Here is a 23,370-nt window from a genome sequence, read left to right as displayed (position 1 = left end):
TTTTGCCCTCCTGATTTCCCTCTTAAGTATACTCCTACTTTCTTTATACTCTTCTAAGGATTCACTCGATCTATCCTGTCTATACCTGACATATGCTTCCTTCTTTTTCTTAACCAAACCCTCAATTTCTTTAGTCATCCAGCATTCCCTATACCTACCAGCCTTTCCTTTCACCCTAACAGGTATTTACTTTCTCTGGATTCTCATTATCTCATTTCTGAAGGCTTCCCATTTTCCAGCTGTCCCTTTGCCTGCGAACATCTGCGCCCAATCAGCTTTTGAAAGTTCTTGCCTAATACTGTCAAAATTGGCTTTTCTCCAATTTAGAACTTCAACCTTTTGATCTGGTCTATTCTTTTCCATCATTATTTAAAATCTGATAGAATTATGGTCGCTGGCACCAAAGTGCTCCCCCAATGACACCTCAGTCACCTGCCCTGCCTTATTTCCCAAGAGTAAGTCAAGTTTTGCACCTTCTCTAGTAGGTACATCCACATACTGAATCAGAAACTTTTCTTGTGCACACTTAACAAATTCCTCTCCATCTAAATCCTGAACACTTTGACAGTCCCTGTCTGTGTTTGGAAAATTAAAATCCCCTACCATAACCACCCTATTATTCTTACAGATAGCTGAGTTCTCCTAACAAGTTTGTTTCTCAATTTCCCTCTGACTATTAGGAGGTCTATAATACAATCCCAATAGGGTGATCATCCCTTTCTTATTTCTCAGTTCCACCCAAATAACTTCCCTGGATGTATTTCTGGGAATATCCTCCCTCAGCACAGCTGTAATGCTATCCCTTATCAAAAATGCCACTCCCACTCCTCTCTTGTCTCCCTTTCTATCCTTCCTGTCACATTTGTATCCTGGAACATTAAGCTGCCAGTCCTGCCCATCCCTGAGCCATGTTTCTGTAATTGCTATGATATCCCAGTCCCATGTTCCTAACCATGCCCTGAGTTCATCTGCCTTCCCTGTTAGGCCCCTTGCATTGAAATAGATGGAGTTTAATTTGTTATTAACCTATTTTTTATTTTGTGCTTCCATAAAGTGGTAAATCTGAGCTGTGTATCCAATGGGATTGCCAAAGAATGTAAAGCAGTCAGCTTTGGCTGTCATCATTGAAAACATCAAAGTGCAGTAACTTTAATAGAAGTTTACATGTTTTGTTTGCATATTATTGGTGGCTTGCAGTGTGCACTTCATTTTCAAAAAATGGAGAAATGTCTAGTTGGGAGGTGAATCGAAGCAAACATCCTTAACGCACATTACAATTAATGTTAGCAATCAGATTTTCTTTCCTCCTGCCTTGACCAATTGAACTGTGCATTAATCACTCATTAACATATATCATCTTGTCCATTAGTGTAAATACATCGAGATTACACACTAATAAATATGGTGCATTTTTCAGCCTGACCCTTGACAAGATTTTTTTTTAATGTTGAACCCAAAATTTCATACATGACTGACAAAATAATAAAATCCTCTTGTTAAAATATTGCCAAACTTGTTCTCTTCAGTCCTTCATTATACATGAAAAGGTGACATGTATAATGTTATAACCCTATCAGTTCCTTCTAATGTTTCCTTTGATAACCAACTTCTAAAGTTAATTTTTAACCTTATCAGAGAAGTCTGGGATTCTGTATAAGGTTCATGATTCAGTCCAGCCACCCTCCAGGGGGAATCGACCTTAGGGATAGCAGGAATCAGCACGGATCGGGATTGGCCACTGTTTGATCATCTCTCCATCCCCATACTGCAGAAAGCTAACCAAAGCTAAGAGGGAGTTTAACTCTATGACCTCACAATAGTTGCAAAAGAATCATTGAAAAGGAAAGTTACAATCTGGAGGTAGAATCGAAGTTCCAGAGTTGTGAAGCCAACCCCTGTAGCCCTGAGTGAGCAGTGCATGGCTACAGCTTGAGCAGTGAGGTGTGAGGAAGGATTGTTCCTGGAGGGGAGACATACAGAGGGCGTCTGTTTGGTAGGGAACCATGGGGACAATGCTTGAAGCAAAGAACAGATAACTGGATTTGGAGCAGGAAAGGTCAAAATGGAAGGCTGTTTTCGGTGAGGAGCCATATTGCGAGTGTTTGATTGGTAGGATACCACAAGGAGACTGTCTAGAAGAAGGAACTAACCCAACTCAGTAACTCTTTCACAGGTTTCAGCTTTTTCATCACCAAACTGTGGTAGAGCTGTTCTCAGAGGTTTAACACATCCTGCTGCAAGCCTGAGATTCAGATACAGCCACATGGCTTACCAACTATCTCCCCTTCCATCTTTAACCTAATATCTAACCTCCATTACAAATGGAAAAAGGGAATGTTAGTGTAATAGTCCAGGTAATTAGCTAATGTTTAAGAATTTGTATTGTTGTCATTCCTCGAATTTTGTAAAGAATTTTTCATCAGTAATAAAGAGTTACTTTGGTCTTAAATAAAACAAATGGTAATAGAAGTTTTTGTTATAAGTATAGCTTGGGGGCAGTAAATTGAGGGACAGCGCAATCAGGAGACGTGATTGCATTAACTTCACAGAACTTTAATCACAGTTTATGGCCCCGCAATTCTGCACTTTGTGTTTGTCTGTGTTCATTCAGTGCCCATGACAATTCTGATTACATTCATCCAAGCTAATGTATTTTCTTTGTTTAGTTGCAAGCCAGACATTAACATTTCTGGTATTTCAAAGGGTGAATATAGTTATCAGGTGTATCTGATGCTTCAACTGCTGCATTGTCTGACTGCCCAACTACTCGCCTATTGCCAAGGGTGAATTCTCACTTTTCACTTGTTGGAAAGCAGAGTCAATAGGAGTCAAAAACAACAACTGCTGGAGATCACAGTGGGTCAGGCAGCATCGGTGGAGAGAGAGCAAGCAAATATTTTGAATCTAAATGACTCTCCAGAGCTCTGATGAAGTCATCTAGACTTGAAGTGTTAGCTTGCGCTCTCTCCACGGATGCCATCTGACCCATTCTGATCTCCAGCATTTGTTGTTTTCAGTACAGATTCCAGCATCTGCAGTAACTTGTTCCTTCAATAGGTGTTGAAATTAGCCAGAGTATATAAAGCAGGCAGTAAGAGTGAAAATTCACCCTCCATGTCTTTCATTTCTCCTATCATTTTCTGCAAGTACAAATTCACCCCACAAACTTATATGTGCGTGTGCGTGTGTGTGTGTGTGCAGGGGAGACCTAGTGAATGTGTGCATGTGAGTGTGTGTGTGAGGGTGTGAGTGTCTGTGACAGAGTGTAGTGGGTTATAAGTCTGTGTGAGGTTGCGTGTCTGGGTGGGAGTGTGGGGTGTGTGTCCACATGTTTGTGTGCGTGTATGTGTGTGTGTGTCTGTGTGTGAGTGTTATGGGTTATACGTCTGTGAGAGTTTGTGTGTGTGGGTAGGAGTGCGCGCGTGCGTGTGTGTGAGCATATGAGACAGAGATTGTGTATGAGAGAGGGTCTGCATGAGTGTGTGGGTCTGAAGGAGTGTGTGTATGTGTCTGTGTTTGTGTGCATGTGTGTGTGTGAGAGAGAGAGTGCATAGTGTAATGGGGAGACCTGTAGTGTGACATGAACCCAAGGTCACGGTTGAAGCCATCCCCATGGATACCAAATTTGGCCATCCTCCAAGGCGAATCTCAGGACAGGCAACAACGCAAAGTGGCCGAGCAGTGAGCCCAATTAAGATTCTGTAATTCCCACTTTAGAAATAGAATCAGTCTGACCTAACACTGGGACACAGGCAGATTTTAACTTCACACCATCAATGGATGATCTGAGCTGAGATGTTAAAAGCTATCTTGAGAACGTAACTTTAAAAAAAGTTCTGGGATTTACAAATGAAGGAACTGAAACTAACATAGTCATTCCAAAAGATTAAAGGCTTAAACTAAATTTGTTCAATATTACATCCCATGACACTGCAATCCTATAAAGTTTGTGTCCTACGATACTGCTCCGCAACTACCTGATGAAGAAGCAGCACTCCGAAAGCTAGTAATTCCAAATAAACCTTTTGGACTATAACCTTGTGTTGTGTGATCTTTAACTTTATCCACCCCAGCCCAACACCGGCACCTCGACATCATTGTTAATTGTTTTTCATCAGTGAATTGTTTTCTCTCTGAATTAGAGTCATTGAGAAGTACAACACGAAAACAGATCCATTAGTCCAACTCATCCATGCTGACCAGATATCCTGAACTAATCTAGTCCCATTTGCCTGCACTCTGCCCATATCCCTCTAAATTCTTCTTATTCATATACCCAACCAGATGCCTTTTAAATGTTGTAATTGTAGCTGCCTCCACCACTTCCTCTGGCATTTCATTCCATATACATACCATCCTTTGCATGAAAACTTTGTCCCTCAGGTCCCTTTGAAATTTTTCCCCTCTCACCCTAAACCTATGCCCTCTATTTCTGGAATCTCCCAACCCAGGCAAAAGGCATTGTCTATTTACTCTATCCATGCCACTCACTATTTTATAAACCTCTATAAAGTCAGCCCTCAGCCTCTGACGCTCCAAGGAAAACAGCCCCAGCCTATTTAGCCTCTCTCTATAGCTCAAATCCTGATAACATCCTTGTGAATCTTTTCTGAACCCTTTCAAGTTTCTCAACATCCTTCTGATAGAATTGAGCATGCTCTGTCACCATTGCAGCTTCTAATAACTGTAGTTTCTAAGAACTGTGCTCTTCATTAGCTTCACAAAACCTTTCTCCATCTTTAAAGTGTACATTTTGTCATCAAGGGAATTTAATGGAATGTGTTTTAATGTTCAAATTGGCAGCCTCTGACTATTCTCTGTAATTGAAATTAATCTAATCTTCCAGGGTAGCTACTCTTACCTTGTGTCCAAATTGCTGTCAGTTAATCTCAGAAATCCATTTAAAATTCTAATCAATCTCTGTATAAAGATTCACCTCCAAGTATCAGTCCCAAAGTTGCCTTTTACTGTTTCTTCTTTTCTTACTTATGCAGTTTAGTTTTAAACAGGAGTTGAGACTATGACCTTTCCAATAATAATTCACATTTACAATATATATGTATGTATATGTATATATGCATAAAAAGTGCCTTGAACAGAAATATGCCTTAAGTTCCTTCGCAGAAATCTAATCAGACAAAAATCAACATTAAGCCAAAGAAAGAGATATTAAAGGGGTAACTAAAAGCTTTGCCAAGGAAGTAGGTTTTGGAGAGGAAGGTAAAATCAGCTCTGAGACAATCCTATTCCTATTAAGAGACTAAGCTTCCAGTCTTTCTGCACAACTCAGATCCGGTCACTCAGAACATGCCTTTGTGGTTCTTTTTTGTACTTCCCCCAGCATGTGACTGTCAATGTTGTTTCTTAGTAAGCAGAACTGGTCACAATATTCAAAGTGTGAACTCAAATTTGAGTTCTTCTAAGATTCTTCTCCCTATACCCTGTCTCTTACCATTCTCATCCACTCACTGCCTCACAGGAGAATATGCCATCTATGGACTATGAATCGAGAGGTGCAGGATAATACACTGGAGAGATGGATTCAATTCCCACTGGGTAGAATTTGAATTCAATTCAAAAATCTGGAAACGAAAGCTACTCTTAGTAATAGGGATCATGACATGATTGTCATAAAAACCTGTTGGTTCATTAATGCCCCTGAGAGAGTGAAATCTTCCATCCCCACCCAGTCTGACCTGTATGTAACTCTAGGATCCACATTAATGCAGTAATTCTTAACTGGCCTCTGAAATAGCCGAGTAAGACACTCAGTCAGGGTTGAACAACAAATAGTCCTATGAAAAGAATAAATACTTTTTTAAAATTCCTATATATAACCTGACCAACCAATTTCAATTTTCAAATTCTGATCCTTGGCATATGCTGATTCAATTGAGGTGCAATATTAATATAAAGCAACAACTTTTATTTTGACATACCAAAACATAGCAAGACTGTTTCACGGTAGTGTAATCAAAGTGTGACTGAGCTCTATTGCGAGATATTAGGGAGATGATCAAAACCTTGTTCAAGCAAGTAGTTTTAAGGAGCATCTTAAAGGAGAAAAGCAAGGCAGAGAGTGTGACGCTTAGTGAGGGAATTCCAGGCAACTCCAGCACCAACAGAGGAACACTTAGAATTGGATATGCTCAACAGGACCACATTGGAGGAGTGCAGATATGTCACAGTTGTAATCTGGAGCAGATTACAAACATTAGAAGAGGTTATGTCTTGGAGCAATTTGAAAACACGAATGAGAATTTCAAAGCTGAGTTATTGCCCAATCAGAAGTCAAAGCAAGTCAACACATACAAAGGTGCTGTGTAAATTAGGGCACTGACAGTGAAGATTTGGATGGTCTCAACTTTGCAGAAGTTAGAACATGGAGTTGTCAGCCAAAAATGTATTGGAATATACAAATCTAAAGGTAACAAAGGCATGAATTAGGGCTTTAATGGAAAAAAAAAACTGATATAGAGGTGAGCCGTACAATGATATGGCGATTGAAATAGGTGGTCTTCAAGTTAGTGGGAATACATAATTGCAAGATTATCTCAGGCTTAAATATAACATCAAAGTGATGAGCAGTTCTGTTCACCTTTAGTCAGTGTGCAGAGGGACGGCTGCAGTTCTGACCAGAGAATGAAGTTTGTGATGAGGATTTCAGACAATTACTAAATCAGAGAACTGAGAAATGGATTAAGGATAGATCCAATGGGGATGACAGATGTAATGGTGCAGAAATGGAAAGAAAAGCCATAAGTTGTGATACTCTGGCTATGTTAGATGGATGAATAGAGAGAGATAGATTGATGAAAGGTTGGATAGATGGATAAATAAGAATAGAACCTTGGGACTTGGACAGTTGGTAGACAATGTTAATGCCAACCATGTAAAAAGTTGCAGACAGGTCAAGAAGCAGAAGGAAGGATAGTTTGCCTTTTTGTCACAGTCACTTAGACATCATTGGTGACATTAATAAGAGCTGTTTGGTACTGTGGCAGTGGTGGAAATCCAAATGGTGAAATTTTAAAGTGGAGTTATGAAAAAATCTGGGAAGTGACAACACGTTCAAAAGAGAGGTTGGAGATGGGTTAGTAGTTTGCATGAATGATGTGGTCAAGAGGAGTGATGAGGAGTTTGAGGAGTGATGATCGCATATTCAAGGGAAAGGTAATCAGTACCTGTGCATCAAGAAGCACTCACAAGAGGACGAACATGCAAGCTAAGAAGGGAATGCAAGTTATTGTTAATGTGTGGTCTGCCTCGAGCACTTTGAATTTGATCACAACTTCCTCCAACTTCCATACCACTGTTTTAGCTGCAAAGTTTACAATTTACTGCCTTTGATGTTAGCTGCTCTGTATTGGCGAGACAAGTACAATTCTCCTTTGCTATTTCAACACCACTCAAAATTGAATTTTTGCTCATTTTTACTTCCTATTTGCAATATTTTATATTGACTACACTGATTTCATCTACATTGGTCAGCCCACACACACATTCTGCAGTCTTTGATTTGCCTCATTTGACTTCATTACTCTTCCTAATTTAGGAGCATGTACAAATTTACTCAATTTGCACTGAGTTTCAAAATCCAACCCAATTTGCAAATTTGAATCAGCAGTGCTCCCAACACTGAGACCTGGTGCAGTCCACAGTGTAATCTCTCTACACCCTATCGTCCAGTACTCATTTTCTAACCTTCAGCTAGTTTTCCTTTTACCCTGAATTCCAATAGTTTTGAGCTTGATTAGCAATATTCCTTGAGAAGCTTTATAGAATGTCTTTTGGATGTGGAAGTATGGAGCATATAAAATTATAACAGTCAGCTTAGATCAATTTCTTGAAGCAGTTAGTCAGGCATGAATCACTCTTTCTAAAACCACATTGGCTGCTGTTGTTAGGTTGTCATATACTATAGAATCATAGAATCCCTACAGTGTGGATACAGGCCCTTCAGGCCAAAGTGAGGACTGCAGATGCTGGAGATCAAAGTCTAGATTAAGAGTGGTGGTGGAAAAGCACAGCAGGTTAGGCAGCATCCGAGGAGCAGGAAAATTGACGTTTTGGGCAAAAGCCCTTCATCAGGAAACAGGCCCTTCAGCCCAAGTCCACACTGACCCTCCGAAGAGTAACCCACCCACACCCATTCCCCCTACCCTATATTTACCACTGACTAATTCACCTAACCTACACATCCTGGACACCAAGAGAATTTAGCATGGCCAATTCACTTAGCCTGCACAGGGCGGCACAGTGGCTAGCATTGCTGCCTCACAGCACCAGGGTCCCAGGTTCGATTTCAGCCTCGGGCAACTGTTTGTATGGAGTTTGCACATTCTCCCCGTGTCTGCGTTGGTTTCCTCCGGGTGATCTGGTTTCCTCTACAGTCACAAAGATGTGCAGGTCAGGTGGATTGGCCATGCTAAATTGCCCGTAGTGTTAGGTGCATTAGTCAGAGGGAAATGGACTTGGGTGGGTTACTCTTCGGTGGGTTGGTGTGGACTGGCTGGGCTGAAAACCTGTTTCCACACTGTAGGGAATCTAATCATTGGACTGTGGCAGGAAACCAGTGCACCAGGAGGAAACCCACGCACACACAGGGAGAACGTGCAAACTCCACATATAACTCTCACATTTACTCCTGACAATTAGCTATTTTGAATTGAATTGAATTTATTGTCATATGTACCGAGGCACAGTGAAAAACTTTATCTTGTGGGCAAAACAGGCAGAGTTAAGTAACATAGATAAGAAAATAATAAGCAAACAGCAGCAAAAACAAAAACACAGGTACAGGCGAATGTTAAGAGTTTGAGAGTCCATTCAGTATTCTAACAACAGTAGAGTAGAAGCTGTTGCGAACCCAGCTGGTGTGTATGTTCAGGCTTCCGTACCTTCTCCCCAGTGGTAGAGGTTGGAGAAAAGCATTGCCGGGGTGGGATGGATTTTTGAGAATGCTGGTGGCCTTTTATTGACAGTGGGCCTGGTAGATGGATTCTATAGATGGGAGGTTGGCCTTTGTGATTGTCCGGGCCAAGTTCACCATTCTGTGTAACCATCTCCGATCTTGAATAGTACAGTTGCCATACCAGGTAGTGATACATCCAGACAGAAGGCTCTCGATAGTGCACCTATAAAAATTGGCAAGGGTATTCGCCGTCAGCTGCCTGAGGATGAAAAGATGTTGTTGGGCCTTTGTAACCAACGTCCACACGAAGAGTCCAAGAAAGCTTGTTGTGGATGACCACTCCCAGGAGCTTGATACACTCTTCACTCATTCCACCTCTGTGCTGTTAATGTGTAGGGGGCATGAGTAATATCCTGCCGAAAGTCAATAATGGGCTCCTTGATTTTGCCGGCATTGAAAGGTTGTTCTCAGTGCTCAATTTTTCCAGGTCTTCCACCTCCCATCTGTAGTCTGTTTCATCGCCACCTGAGATCTGGCTGACCATGGTGTGTCATCAGCGAACTTGTAAATGACATTAGTCTGATATTTGGCGATGCAGTCATGGGTAGACAATAGACAATAGACGCAGGAGTAGGCCATTCTGCCCTTTGAGCCAGCATCACCATTCAATATGATCATGGCTGATCATCCTTAATCAGTATCCTATTCCTGCCTTATCTCCATAACCCTTGACTCCACTATCCTTGAGAGCTCGATCCAACTCTTTCTTAAATGAATCCAGAGACTGGGCCTCCACTGCCCTCTGGGGCAGAGAATTCCACACAGCCACCACTCTCTGGATGAAGAAGTTTCTCCTCATCTCTGTCCTAAATGGTCTACCCCGTATTTTTAAGCTGTGTCTTCTGGTTCGGCACTCACCCATCAGCGGAAACATGTTTCCTGCCTCCAGAGTGTCCAATCCTTTAATAATCTTATATGTCTCAATCAGATCCCCTCTCAGTCTTCTAAACTCAAGGGTACACAAGCCCAGTCGCTCCAGTCTTTCAGCGTAAGGTAGTCCCGCCATTCCAGGAATTGACCTCGTGAACCTACACTGCACTCCCTCAATAGCCAGAATGTCTTTCCTCAAATTTGGAGACCAGAACTGCACACAATACTCCAGGTGTGGTCTCACCAGGACCCTGTACAGCTGCAGAAGAACCTCTTCACCTCTATACTCAATCCCTGTTGTTATGAAGGCCAGCATGCTATTAGCCTTCTTCACTACCCGCTGTACCTGCATGCTTACCTTCATTGACTGGTGTACAAGAACACCAATATCTCATATATTGTAAAAAGCTGCGGTCCCAGCACTGATCCCTGCGGTACCCCACTGGTCACTGCCTGCCATTCCGAAATGGAGCCGTTTATCACTACTCTTTGTTTTCTGTCAGCCAACCAACTTTCAAACCAAGTTAGTACTTTGCCCCCAATACCATGCGTGCTAATTTTGCTCACAGTGAGTACAGTAAGGGGCTGAGTATGCACTCCTGGGGATGGGTACAGTGTTGAATATTAGTGAGGATGAAATATTGTTCCCAATCTTCACTGATTGGGGCCTGTGAGTCAGGAAACTGAGGATCCAGTTGCAGAGAGTGGGGCTTAGTCTGAGATCACTAAGTTTAATAATCAGTCTGGAGGGGATAATAGTATTGAAGGCTGAACTGTAGTGAATGAGTAAGATTCTTTCGTAATTGTTCTTGGTGTCAAGATGTTCTAGGGAGGAGTGAAGGGCAAGTGATACAGCATCTGATGTGGATCTGTTGGTCCGATAGGCAAATTGGAGTGGGACAAGAGTACTAGGGAGGCTGGAGTTGATTAATGCCATGACCAGCCTTTCAAAGCACTTCATGACCACTGAAGTTAGGGCCACTGGGCGGTAGTCATTGAGACATGTTGCATGAACCTTCTTAGGCACAGGGATGATGTTTTGATTAGATTAGATTAGATTAGATTAGATTAGATTAGATTAGATTAGATTCCATACAGTGTGGAAACAGGCCCTTCAGCCCAACAAGTCCACACCAACCCTTCGAAGAGCAACCCACCCAGACCCATTCCCCTACATTCACCCCTGACTAATACACCTAACACTACAGGCAATTTAGGCCAATTCACCTAACCTGCACATCTTTGGACTGTGGGAGGAAACCGGAGCACCTGGAGGAAACCCACGCAGACATGGGGAGAATGTGCAAACTCCACACAGACAGTTGCCTGAGGCAGTAATTGAATCTGGGTCCCTGGCACAGTGCTAATCACTGAGCCACCGTGCCGTCCTCTTGAAACATGCAGGGACAGTGTCCTGCTGCAGGGAAAGGTTGAAGATGTCCAAGAATACCTTTGTCAGTTGATCTGAGCATGCTCTGAGTGCACGGCCTGGTACTCCATCTGGTCCCATCACTTTCCTTGGATTCACACGAAGGAATACTGATCTGACCTCTGATGCAGTGACTGTTGTGATAGGTTCGTCAGGACTTGTCGGAATAGGTGTTACCCCTCTGCCAAAATTCTGCTTAAAGCGAGCAGAGAAGGCGTTGAGACGATCTGGGAGGGATCTCTCATCATCTGCTTTCTTGCACTGTCTCTTTTTAGAACCTGTGATGTCATTCAGTCCTTGCCATAGTCGCCGGGTGTCTGTCTGGGTCTCTAGTTTGGATCGGTATTGGTCCTTGTCTGTCTTAATGGTTCTGCGAAGGTCATACTTGGATTCTTTATATTTGAGTGGGTCTCCTGATCTGAAGACCTCACGCCCGGTTTTTTAGCAGGTTTTGTGTGTCCTGATTTATCCAGGGTTTCCTGTTGGGGAACACCCGGATTGACTTCCTCAGTAAGCAGTCCTCCATACTGATAAAGTCTGTGATGATGGTGGCGTACCCGTCCAAGGTACCTGCGAACTGTTTGAACATGGCCCAATCCGCCAATTCCAGTCAGCACCGGAGTTGATCCTCTGCCTCCTCTGACCAGCACTGGACTTGTATCCGTGAGGGGGTCTCCTGCTGGAGCTTTTGCCTGTAAACTGGGAGAAGAAACACAGCATTGTGATCGGGTGTTCCTGAAATGAGGGCAGGGAAAAGAGTGGTGTAGCGGTGGTCTAAAATGTTCGGGCCCCTGGTGGGGCAGGTAATGTTCTGGTGGTACTTGGGCAACACCTTCCTTAGATTAGCTTGATTGAAGCCGCCAGTCACAATAAACAGTGCCTCGGGGTGTTCTGTCTCCAGGGTGTTAGTGGTGGAGTACAGCACATCCAGAGCTTCCTCAACGTTTGCTTGTGGCGTATGCACACAGCAGTTAGTATAACAGTGGTAAATTCCCCTGGTAGATGGAAGGGGCAGCATTTGATGGTTAGGGCTTTTGAAATTGAAGAAAGATTAATTGGTTTGCTTTGACATCTTTTTGAATATGCGTAACATATTACCAGGGTGGAATGTCATAGAAGTTTGATTGATGTGGGCTATGGTGAGATTTGTGGTAGAATTGTGAAACAAGTGTGGTGAGACCTTTCTTAACATCAGGAACATCTTGCTCCATCTTATACACATTTGCTGAACAGCAAGATGTGTTTTTTTGCTCGGCAACTGTGCATTGCCAATTAAGGGGGAATTATAGCTTGTTAAATATCACAATTTGCCTCATTAATATTTAGCCTATGATCTTACTGAACTGTCCAAACAAGTTGCTTGATGAGAAATCTGATTTGAAAGTCAAAGTGGGTGTGTGGCAACTTTAACTCCAAAGGCTGCCATTTTGGATACTGGACACCAACATTTCAGGGCACGCTTTATTGATACCAGCCACATCCCACATCCATCAACATTATCATCTAACATACGCCAGTCTCCAAGAACCCTCAAGGTACATCTTAATCAACTTACAGTATGTTTCAGAACTTCAGTGCTGTCCCTTGGGGCACACTGGCAACAATCATTATAATGCTGCAGCTAGGAGACTATGGGTTCATGGACCCATCTCGTGAACTGCACCCAGCTTGCTGTTTGCTTTGCTGTCATCAGTCATTCTGAGCCTACCTAATGCTCATAGATTTCTTCCTTGCCTTGCATTGCCATGGTAGTTTGCTTTTCTGTTTGGCACAGAAGCATAGGAAAAAAAGCCGGTTATAGTTGTCACCTGTCTTCAGTAAATTCAAGGGAAATAGTTTTCACTCAGAGGGATCTGGCACAGTTAGTCAAGGGAAACCTCTGATAGAAGCCTGGAATCTTCAACGTGGTCAGTCAGCTGCTTGAGGCAGTCAGGGCTGAGATCCTTTCCTCATAAGGGGCAAGTAGCCAAAAGTCCTATATCCCGTTACCTGGCTTGACTTTTTCTGTCTCATTGTAAGATGGTTTCTCCTGAAATGCAAGAGAAAGTTATTAAAGGAGATGAAAGCAGGTGGCACAGCTACTAATTTTAATGCTAGCAGTGAGCTGTCCTGAACAAATGAGTAGGCAGCATAGAGGGCATGCAGTGTTAGTGCTGGCAGGGGGGTGATGGGTAACAGCGTGTCAGGAAAATGTTACAGGCAGTAATGGTATCGCAGTGGTAGGCATGAGACTTAGGAGACTAGAGTAAGGTAACTTTATTTGTCATTTCTACCATATACAGCTTGTACAATAAAAACGAGACAGTGTTCCAACCAGGACCAAGGTGCTATAAGAACACACAGACTACACAAGAGTACAGTCATATACAGGGCATCGAGAAGTGCAAAACATGCAAGACAGCACAGTAATTCCTGACAAGACAAGACAATAGGCACAGTGATGGACAAATTACAGTGTATTAATGAATGATCATTAATTAAACATTGTCTTAGCAGCAATTCAAAAAAATCATGCAAGAATTAAAAAATGGAATAGAATTTGATCATAAAGTGTTAAGTAGCCTCATGGCTTGGGGAAGAAACTATTGCACAATCTGGCCATGAGAGACCGAATGCTCTGGTATCTTCTGCCAGATGGCAGGAGGAAGAGTTTGAATGAAGGATGTGTGGGGTCGTCCACAATGCTGTTAGCCTTTCCGATGCAGTGTGTGGTATAAATGTCTGTAATGGAGGGAAGAGAGACCCTGATGATCGTCTCAGCTGTCCTCACTATCCGTTATAGAGTCTTACAATCCGACATGGTGCAGTTCCCGAATCAGGCAGTGATGCAGCTGGTCAGGGTACTCTCAATGAACCCTCTGTAGAATGTGGTGAGGATAGGGGATGGGAGGTGGGCTTTCCTCAACCTACACAGAAAGTAGAGATGCTGGTTGCCTTTCTTGGCTATGGAGCTGGTGTTGAGGGACCGGGTGGGAGGTAGCTACAGTGCCAGAGAGCGAGAGTGAGTGGGAGAAATCAGAGAAAGGATGATGGCTCTTATGCTGAAATTATATACAAGATCATTGACCTTTTTTCGACAATGCTAGTCAATCATCAAAACACCTGTGACTCACTGTACTGACCCAGGTGACAATCTCAGACCAGGCTGGCATGTTTTGGTGTCAAAGTCTCTACTGTGGTTCTGGGAGAGAAGGGCACCCCACGTCTGTACCATCCCATCTGTACAGGTTACAGAGAGTGGTGAACTTGGCCCGGACAATCACCAAAGCCAACCTTTGCTCAATGGGTGGGTTAGAATCCATCTACTAGGCCTGATGTCAAGGAAAGGCCGCCAAGCATTCTCAAAAATCCATCCTACCCTGGCAATGTTTTCTACAACCTCTACCATCGGGGAGGAGGTACAGAAGCCTGAACACATGCACCAGCAGATTTCGTAACCTCCTGGTCCCTCAAGGTAGCATTTCCCTTGCCTGCCATGTCCAGGGCAAATATTAGTGGAGTTGATGACCTACTGATATTATTGCTAGACTATTAATCCAGAACTTCCACAGCAAATGGTGGAATTTGAATTCAATTTTAAAAAAATGGTTGACGAAGGTCGAGCAGTGGATGTGGTGTATATGGACTTGAGCAAGGCATTTGATAAGGTTCCCCATGGTCGGGTCATTCATAAAGTCAGGAGGTATGGGATTCAGAGAGATTTGGCTATCTGGATTCAGAATTGGCTGGCTGACAGAAGGCAGAAAGTGGTTGTAGATGGCAAGTATTCTGCCTGGAGGACAGTGTTGAGTGGGGTCCCACAGGGCTCGGTTCTTGGGCCTCTGCTCTTTGTAGTTTTTATGAATGACTTGGATGAGGAGGTTGAGGGGTGGGTTAGTAAATTTGCCGATGATACAAAGGTTGGAGTTGTCATCGATAGTATCGAGGGCTATTGCAGGCTGCAGCGTGACATAGACAGGATGCAGAGCTGGGCTCAGAAATGGCAGGTGGAGTTCAACCTGGATAAATGCGAAGTGCTGCATTTTGGAAGGATGAACTCGATTGCTGAATATAGGATTAAAGACAGGATTCTTGGAAGTGTGAAGGAACAGAGGGATCTGGGTGTGCGGCTTGCCTTATGACGAAAGTTTGAATAAGCTCAGACTTTTCTCTCTGGAGAGAAGGAGGAAGAGAGGAGACCTGATCAAGGTATACAAGATAATGAGAGGAATAGATAAGGTCAATAGCCAGAGGTTCTTCCTCAGGGCAGGATTGACGGGTCCAAGGAGTCAAAGTTTTAAGATATTAGCGGAAAGGTGTAGAGGAGACGTCAAAGGTAGGTTCTTTACGCAGAGAGTTGTGAATGCATGGAATGCGTTGCCAGCGGTGGTGGTGGAAGTAGAGTCATTGAGGACATTTAAGCGACTGCTGGACATGCACATGGATAGCAGTGAGTTGAGGGGTGCGTAGGTTAAGTTATTATATTTTACATTAGGATTAAATCTCGGCACAACAATGTGGGCCGAAGGGCCTGTTTTGTGCTGTAATTTTCTATGTTCTATGTTCTAAAAAATTGGAATTAAGACTCTACTGATGATTATGAGTCCATTACTGATTATAGAGAAAAAAAACGACTGGGTCAATAATGTCCTTCAGGGAGAGAAATCTGCATTATCACGTGGTCTGGCCTACGTGTGACTCCAGACCCATAGCAATGTGGTTAGGTCTCAACTTCAGGCCATTCAGTTCAAGGGCAGATAGGGATGAATAATAAATGCTGGCCAACCAGCAACACCCACGTCCCATATGTAAATATTTTAAAAATTGCAAGCCAGCTAGTGCTCATTTGGTTGCACAAGGGCTTTATAAATAACCTGCAGATGCAAGGGGCTCCGGTCTTTTAGCAGATATCTAAGACATATCGAGTTGTTCTGGGAAAGGTGGGTGGTAAGATGGAGCTGGAATTGGATGTGAGGGATACTACAGGAGCTCAGTAGGTAATCACCTCACTGATTTTACTGCTCCTCGGATGCTGCCTGAACTGTTGTGCTTTTCCAGCACCACTCTAATCTAGACTCAGTAGGCAGTTGATGAAGTCAGTTTGCTTCCGAAACAGAATAAGGTCTTGCTGGGCCTTACACCAAGAATCCTTCAAAATACTCAACGTAAGTGAGTAAGGGGGTGGGGTAGGATGGCAAATAAATGGCAGAGAGGTAAGCTGGCAGGCAGGTGGGTGAATGAATAAGTGACAGGGAAGTCAGGGAGGTATAAAAGTGGAAGAAGGGGGTCAGGATGCAGGAATGTGTTTGGTGGGTAGTGGAAAATGTTGTGCTGTATTGAGATGGTGTCAGTTTGGGTGGGTTTCAATCAACATGGGTTTAGTCAAGTCACATTCGGTTGGAGGTGATGGTGGATAGTCATTTGGGGCAGGGGCAGGCCAAGTTGGGGGAATACTCAGGTCAGCTTGTAAGATGGCAGGAGTAGGTAAGTAGTCAAGTCTAGTATCGGGGGGTTTTGATCAGTTGTCTGTAGGGTGGTTGGGGTGGGGCGGAGCTGCTAGGGTAGGTGAGGTGGAGGTGTGGAGTGTGTGGATGGGTTCAGTTTTATAGTGAGTCAGGTGTTAGAGCAGATTTTTAATCCCTCCCATTTTCGATGGGTAAAGGTAAATAAGTTAGAATCTAATTCAGAGCTGGGGGCTTTTTAGAAGGTTTCCAAATACAGAGGAACCTCGATTATCCAAATATTGATTATCCAAATTTCGGATTATCCAAAGAAGATTTCAAGGTCCCACAAAAATGTTACATTAAAGAGGTAAGTGTGTTCGATTTACATGTACTGAAGAACACGTGGAAACGCTGGCCAGAACAAAGAAACACAAGCAGCTCAAGCATAAGTGGCTGGATATCTTTTAGGTAAGGGCTAGTTACACAGCACTTTGCAAAAGTAAGTGTTTTACTGTATTCCCGGAACTTTACCGGGCCGTTCCTGACAAAATGGCCGAGAACGTAAACGCATGTGCAAGGCGGAGCTTCTGTCTTTCTATCACGAGACTGAGTTCCCGGAAACTGACAAATGCTCTTGTGACTGTGGAAGCTGTTCGGGACCTTGTTTAATGCTGACTTCACCACTTCTTGCCAAATGCTAACTACTGCTGCATTTTTGAAAAGTTTTCTCGTGTTATCATTGCTTTATTTTGTTCATCATGTGAAGTCTGTGTCCTCTTGCACTCAATACATTAAAATTATAGATTTAAACAAATTCTCTGGTAGAGTACAGCGTTAGATCAGCATGGCTTCCCTTGTTCAAGGTAAAATCAATTATCTGAACAAAATAGTGCCTGTCCATCTTGTTCAGTGTATTGAGGTTCCTCTGTACTCAGTAATTGCCCATCAGAAATGGAAAGTCCCTGGACAATCCCTACAGAGTCATATGCATTGAGACATCTGTAGGGCCTCAACAGACATCTCCTGTCTATGCTGCAGTGGTGAGAATATTTGATCAAGGCCACAGAAATTGGCTGATGTTTAAATGCAAGAACATGAGGGCCTCAATGATTCAGAGCACAGCTAGCTGAAAATGATTTTCTGCATGTTCATGAATATTCTCTCCAGGATGTGACAAGGCAGCAGAGATTGGTACTGATCAGTTTGCAGTGTTGCTCACCTCTAGCTGTAGCCTGCTCCTTTTGGTGTTGAAGTGAGTTCTGCACCATAGCTCTAACAGATCGCTGCATGTCCCATCTTAAAGTGCTTCTCCAGGTGTGGCCTTCTGCGAGGGAAAGTAAAAAGGTAAAGTTGCCATAGTCCTACCAGATAGTAGGGCTGCTCTCTCATTAGAGAGAGAGAGAGAGATAACTGGAGGTTTAATCTGAGGTTACCATGCCCTAGATGAGAGGAGAGAGTGAGAAGGAGAGCCTTTGATGGAAACCTCAGCTGATGTGGCAATTGAACTCAATGTTGGCATCACTCAGCATTGCCATCCAGCCAACTGAATGAACTGACCCCCTGTAGAAGTGTATTACACCTGATAGAGGAGAAAGGGATGTGTCAGGTTATGTAGCCACAGCCTGTGTTGGTGCACAATTTTGTCAATGGGCTTTATTTTGTTGGACCAATTTCAAAAACATCTGTCAATATTTTAGTTAGTGACAAACAAAGGAATACAATATAAATGTTTTAAGCAGATGTACAATATTATTTCACAGGATCATTTCCAGCATTAGTAGTCACTAGTCAGATATTCACTGCATTTAGGTAATACCTGGAAGTGACGAGTCCTTATCTGAACTGGAGTTCAGTTTTAAGGTATACAAGATCCGTTCCATTTATTTCCAAGATTTACTGCTTTTTTCCCCCATCTTTAGCTGTATGCATCAGTTAATAATAGTAAAATTAATAAAAATGATTGTGTTATCTTTTGAAACCCTAGCCAAATTAACACTTAATGAAAATATTACAAGGATAACAGGGTGTCACAAAATGATCTTATTGAATGTAAAGTTTAAATAAAACATTTATTGGTCAAACTCCCATGGCCTTTTCATTTCCTGTTGAGTATTTATAAACTAATAGGCTTTGCCACTGATATTAGTTTTAAGTATTCTGCCATAGTGCCCCGAATGAATTGCAACTGAACAAACAGAGGTCAGCAAGTATCACTGAAAAGTAGAGAGAATGGTGACAGGACTGTGGGCACCTCCGTCTGATTCAACAAATAGATGCTTGAAAAGGTTCAAAATTGCAGTGATCGCGAAAAGCAGCCAAACGGTAAAGGGAACTGGACGTTTACAGCTTCATGCTTAAAAGCTATTAACAGACAAAACTATAGCCAACACCCACCAACATCATCCTGACCCTCCACCCTGTGCCTCAAGACATGACCTCCACCAGTAAAAATAAACTCCATAGATAATGGCTGAAATATCACCTAAGTAAATATATTTTTGGGAGTGAAAATGTGAAAAGCTTTCTGATTTGTAGGTGTGAATTTTATTGGGGCTTTAATCTAAGCCATAACTGAAAGAGAATGAAGTCAAGTTAACGTCTCCTCAGGAAACAGGTTCAATTTCCTCTTTAGCGTGCCCTGAGTCTGTTTTTCCAATAAATTGTTGTATTCATTAAATTGAGCGTTATTAGTGTGGTTCGGACTCCTTGCGTCAAGCTACAAGTATTCAAGGTCAGTTAACTGATAATTAAAAGAGCACAGCACCCTCTATTGTACCAATAACTAATAATTGACCCTCAAACTACTTTGACACATCTTTCCTGGTCCACCCTGAGTGAGATTACTATTGGAATCCCCAATGTGCTGCTGAATGAAATCAAGTGTTGCTAAGACCTGAAGTTTCACTCTCAGTCGGGTGTGTTGATTTGAGAGAATATGAAACTGCGCTAAAAAGCTTGACACCCTTTTCTCTACTGCCTGGTACAATGTTCCCATCACAACCAAGGAAATCTGTGCGGAAGTATCACCAGCAGTAAATGCTGCTGAAGACCATAGACCATTGTGAATTCAGCACTTGAGAAAGGTTCCATAATGGATCTGACAAGTGATCTGTGATCTGGCAAGGTGAGTTATCTGGCACAAGCACACAGCATCCCAAGTGAAAGGATACATCTGCATGCTGTAGCGATTGTAAAATCCCTGTCAATTAGCTCTGCTCTGAGGCTTATATGTCCAAGCTGCTATGTGCATACCATTCAGATGTGAACTAGGTAAAAACAACGACTGCAGATGCTGGAAACCAGAGTCTAGATTAGAGTGGTGCTGGAAAAGCACAGCAGGTCAGGCAGCATGTGAGGAGCAGTAAAATCGACGTTTTGGGAAAAAGCCCTTCATCAGGAATACAGGCAGAGTGCCTGAAGGGTGAAGAGATAAATGAGAGAAGGGTGGGGGTGGGGAGAAAGTAGCATAGAGTACAATAGGTGAGTGGGGGAGGGGATGAAGGTGATAGGTCGGGGGGTAAGAGGGTGGAGAGGATAGGTGGAAAAGAAGATAGGCAGGTCGGCCAAGTCCGGACAGGTCATGGGGACAGTGCTGAGCTGGAAGTTTGGAACTAGGGTGAGGTGGAGGAAGGGGAAATGAGGAAACTGTTGAAGCCCACATTGATGCCCTGGGATTGAAGTGTTCTGAGGCAGAAGATGAGGCGTTCTTCCTCCAGGCGTCCGGTAGCAACTAGTATGTTGATTCAGAGGCCTATAGAAGAAATTTCCCTGTAAATTCACGTAATACCTGACTAACATAAATCATGTTGTCTTTGTAGTCTAGATGGCCCAGAACACCAGGTCTTGACTTAAGGTGGAACAGTGAGGCTGCAAGCCATTCATTTGTGGAGTGACAGCCATAAAAACAGTTAGGGTACCAGTCTAGCTGGTATTGTGATGGCAAATTGCCCGTAGCAGGTGATAAACCCAGTGGTGAACGTACTTTGAAACGTAGTGGTAATGGTAGAAAGCACACTATACAATGAGATGTATCAAGGTGTTGTTGGCATGAGTGGAGAACGAAGATAGGGTTTTATCATAAAGGCAGGATGAGCAAGGTTAAAGGCAATAACTTGCATTAGGGTATGTTTCACAATATGAAGGGATATACCTTAATAATGCATTTTGTGTCATATACCACTGGTCCCTTTAGCTGTCATGTGTCAGGAGAACGAAGGGATATCTGAGGAGGCAATACCAAACCTGATTAGCCCAATCAGATCCTAGTACATCAGAGATATAACTTGCCAGTAAAGTCGGTGCCACAGATTAAAAGGGTATCACCCCAGAATATGTGGGAGTGTCAGTGTCAAGATATTGCTATACTATCCCCACCAGTGGAGGCAGGGGAATCACAGAGATGATTCAATACATAGGATCATGAAGTTTCCTGGACCATCACCTGCAGATATGTGGAAATCTGGCAGAGATCCATGTAGCAATGCAATCTCACACATTGCAAATGCAAGTTCCATTGCCATAATGACCTTCACATTATTCCGGAGGTTCAGTCGAATGAGCTGAGACTATGAGATATTGGCTACTGTCAACACTTTGAGCCCGGCCGAGCTCGTCCTCAGCCTCCACAACTTCTCTTTGAACTCCTCTCATTTTCGTCCCATTACGGGGTGACCGTGGGTATGCGCATGGGCTCCAGTTATGCCTGCCTCTTCGTGGGCATATGTGGAACATGCCTTGTTCCAGTCCTATTCGGGCCCCACCCACAACTCTTTCTCCAATATATTGATGAGAAATTGGGTGCTGCTTCCCTCTCTCATCTGGAATTGGAAAAGTCTAGCAATTTTGCTTCCAAATTCCACTCCACCCTCACTTTCACCTGGTCTATCTCTGAATTTTCCCTTCCATTCTTCAACATCTCTGTTTCCATTTCTGGGGATAGACTGGCCACTAATCTCCATTATAAACTCACCAACTCCCACAGCTACCTAGACTATACATCCTCGCATTCTGGATCAGTGGTGCTGGAAGAGCACAGCAATTCAGGCAGCATCCGAGGACAGGTCCCACATGTTTTTACCTTTTTCATCCTCGCAGCCTGTTTCCTGTAAGACTCCATTCTATTCTCCCAGCTCCTCTGCCTCCATCCCCCATTGATACCGATGAAGTCAACTTCAACAAGGGAATCTCTGAAATGTCCTCCTTCTTCCTCAACCAAGGACTCCCCAGTACCATTGTTAAAAGGCCCTCAACCGGGGCCGACCCATCTTCTGCACATCTCCCCTCACCCCCTCTCTTCCCTCCTGCAGCAGCAATAGGGTCCCCCTTGTCCTTCCCTACCATCCCACCAGCATCCACATCCAGAAGTTCATCAGCTGCTGTTTCTGACACCTCCAATGAGATTCCACCACCAGACACATATTCCCCTCCCCTCCCTTGTCTACATTTCACCGAGTGTTCCCTCTGAGTCACCCTGGTCCACTCTTCGTTCACGCCCAACACCCCCCACAGCCCCGTGGCACCTTTTCAACCACCAAAGGTGTAACACCTTCCAGGTGAAGCAGCACTTTAGCTACACTTCTCACAATCTAGTTTGCTGCATTCGCTGCTCAGAATATGGTCTCCTCTACATTTGGGGAAATGAAGCATAGACTGGGTCCCCACTTGGTAGAACACCTCCATTCTGTCTGCAAAAAAGATCTTGAGCTTCCAGTTGCCTGCCACGTTAACACATCACCCTGATCCCTGGCTAACATCTCTTGTCTCAGGCTTGCTGTAGTGCTCCAATGAAGCTCAGTGCAAGTTGAAAGAACAACATCTCTTTTTCAGCTTGAGGACACTGCAGGCTTCTGAACTCAATATCAAGTTCAATAATTTTAGGGCCTGAACTTCCCAATGTCCTAGACCCCTACACACACTCAAGGCCTTGTTATCACATAGTCTGCCTTTACACACTACCTAGTGTTCGTCACTAAGAGTCCTCATTAACAGCTATTCACTCTCCCAGCAGAATCGGTATCCACTCCTTTGTCCAAGTATTCTTCTCTCTCTTTGGGCTCTACCTCACCCTATAGTTTACTCCTTACCCCTTTCCCGCACCCTATCTTCTGCATATAAACCAACATTTACCTAGCTCAGCTCTGGCGAAGAGTCACTGGCCCTGAAAAGTTAACTTTGATTTCTCTTCACAGAAACTGCCAGACCTGCCGAGGATTTCCAGCAACTTCTGTTTTTGCTTTTGAGTTGAAGGGGGAGATAGACATACCTTTGATTAGTAATCAGTTAAAGAGTTATGTGGTGTGAGCAGGAAAATGGAATTGAGACAAGGTTGAGATCAAAAATGACGGAGCAGTCTCAAGGGTCTGAATCGGAAAACATTTCTGGCTGTAACAGCTGCTCCTTTATTGAGGTATTTTAGGTGTTGGAGGTGATTTCCTCGAATTCCAGGAGCAGCAATTACTGTTTAATATGCTGTTGCATTGTTTTGGAACTTTGGGAAAAAAAAAGTCAAAACAACATATACACTTAATGGTAAGGTCCGAGGGAGTGTTGCTGAACAAAGAGACCTTGGAGTGCAGGTTCATAGCTCCTTGAAAGTGGAGTCACAGGTAGATAGGATAGTGAAGAAGGCATTTGGTATACTTTCCTTTATTGGTCAGAGTATTGAGTACAGGTGT

At 43.3% G+C, this 23,370-nt stretch overlaps 1 long non-coding RNA gene across 1 annotated transcript in view; it reads right to left on the bottom strand.

Annotated features, from left to right (window-relative positions):
- Window positions 1–12,523: 12,523 nt before the first annotated feature.
- LOC122555570 overlaps window positions 12,524–23,370 on the bottom strand; it is a 142,656-nt gene continuing 131,809 nt past the window's right edge. Inside the window, exons 2-3 of the long non-coding RNA XR_006313308.1 lie at window positions 17,916–18,020; window positions 12,524–13,302 (exon numbers count right to left, since the gene is read on the bottom strand). This is a non-coding gene — a long non-coding RNA (uncharacterized LOC122555570). The remainder of the gene's footprint in view (window positions 13,303–17,915; window positions 18,021–23,370) is intronic.

Source organism: Chiloscyllium plagiosum, chromosome 12 (genome assembly GCF_004010195.1).
Source record: "Chiloscyllium plagiosum isolate BGI_BamShark_2017 chromosome 12, ASM401019v2, whole genome shotgun sequence".
Lineage (NCBI taxonomy): Eukaryota > Metazoa > Chordata > Chondrichthyes > Orectolobiformes > Hemiscylliidae > Chiloscyllium > Chiloscyllium plagiosum.
This window is presented reverse-complemented; position numbering and strand designations above follow the sequence as displayed.